The sequence below is a fragment of the Raphanus sativus genome, unplaced genomic scaffold, assembly GCF_000801105.2.
Source record: "Raphanus sativus cultivar WK10039 unplaced genomic scaffold, ASM80110v3 Scaffold2697, whole genome shotgun sequence".
In the NCBI taxonomy this organism is placed as follows: domain Eukaryota; kingdom Viridiplantae; phylum Streptophyta; class Magnoliopsida; order Brassicales; family Brassicaceae; genus Raphanus; species Raphanus sativus.
Window position 1 is genome coordinate 1 of NW_026618005.1, and position 2034 is coordinate 2034.

Genomic DNA, 2034 nt, shown 5'->3' on the forward strand with positions numbered 1-2034 from the left:
CGAACTGAACAACAATCTTACAATAGAGACCTGATACGAGGTCTCCACTGTATTCATCTACATCCTTACCTAGATTATCGTCCTCAGCAACATTAAAAATTCCTATAGAAGATTAGTTAAACCAGGCACAACATGAAATTATTGATTGCATTTACTAATTTAATATCAGACTCATTGGTAAACACAAATAAGATTCTCTGATCAGAAGAGTAGACTATTCAACGTACATGGTACGTCAAGTTCAATACAAATGACCATGGTTAAGATAATTAAACCAGAGAAGTGCAAATGAGACCATAATTAGTTGTTAGGAAAAGGGTTTTCCGCCGATTGCACTTAGCAAAGAAAATGTAAAAGCATAAAATCTACCGAAAGCAGCACAAAACGAATGGAATTTTTCGAAATCAATCTCAATTCCCATAGTTTTGAAGCAAATTTATGATTTCATTTCCTCTCAGAAAGGAAGTTATCATTAGAGAAACACATAGTTCAAAATACCATTATTCAAATCGGCCATGAAATATGACTAAATCTTACCTTAGAGATCAATTGAACCATAAGGTAAGAAAAGCTAGTTCTCTGTTTTCATATATCTCGTTCTGGACTATGTTTCTTAGTTATATGTTTTGCCACGAGAAAACTTAAGTCATACATTGAACTCTATCTGTTCTATCATCCTATGTAGACGCGTGAAGTCTACCAAAGCACCAGATTAAAGCTGCTAAAAGCAAGCCATAGATAACTCTCTCTCTCATCTCCCATAGCATCACATTCATAAAGTAAAAAAAAAGAACACAGATTTGGACAGACATAAACATATTCAACATGAAAAAACGGAAAGAATGTAACCTGATTTTGCCAAAGGTGGAGAAGATAGTATGAGCAACCAACATAGAAGGCTTAGATGAAACTCTTGTCTCCGCAAACCATCTTGATGGCACACCTCTAAGTATCATCGTATCCGCCTCTCTCCTTCCTTCCCTTGGATGCCCTTCAAAACCAAAAAAAAAATAAAAAAAAATCAAAACACTTTCCAACAAAACAAATCAAAGAAGAAACCTCTGAGATAATTACCAAAAGCGTAAAACTCCTCCCAATCTTTCTTCAACCTCTCGAAATCATCCGAAACAGGAAGCACCACACTCAGATTATACTTCACTCCTTCCAAATTCACCTCAATACCATTCATCTTCTCCACCAAAACCTTCCTCCACTCTATAAACTTCTTCTCCAAACCCTCCTCCTCCTCCTTCTTCTTCTTGCCTTGGAGAACCCTAAATCTCGGATAAACAACGCCCCGTGCGCCACCGCCTCCTCGCGCTTCCGCTTCTTCAAGTCCCTGTGACGGCGAACCACGATGTCTTCTTCCGAGATCGCCACGGAGGGGAGAGTCGAGTTCTTGAGGAAATCGATCAGGGATCGCTTGAGTTGCCATTCGTCGATGGGCTTTGAGACGGAGGGGACGAGAGGGTGGATTGTGAGAGAGAGCTTGACGCGCGAGACGAGAGAGAGGCCGTTCTCGATTTCTAGGGATTCTAACGGAGATAGCTCTTCTAACGACCGCATTTTTATTGGCCGGGGGATTGTAGATTTTCGGGACGCGATTTGGGGGTCTTCACTCTTTCTTCGGCTTTTCACTTACGACTAAGAAGATCGAACGAGTAGTGAGACATTTTTATCTTATTGTACTAGGACTAAATCCGCACTACGAGCGGAACAATAATATACAAATAATTTAAATATATTTAAAATATTTTCATTTTTATCTAAAAAATAAATTAATTTTTATCAAGCCAAATTTAACTATTTATTTTACAAATTATAAAATTATATAAACAGAATCTAATCATTTTATATATCAAATTACAAATTATAAAATATAAAATTTTAAAGTTTATTCTGATTTAACTGTTAACGATATGTCATATCGACTATTTTTGACAAATAAGATACATCTAACTAATAATCATGGTGTGTTTATACCGGATATGTTTGTTTATGATAGACTTGATTGTGTCACTGGCTCCTTGTGTT

At 36.9% G+C, this 2034-nt stretch overlaps 1 pseudogene; it reads right to left on the bottom strand.

The window, feature by feature from the left end:
* LOC130505921 (uncharacterized) lies at positions 1-1682 on the bottom strand (annotated as a pseudogene).
* Positions 1683-2034: the final 352 nt, after the last annotated feature.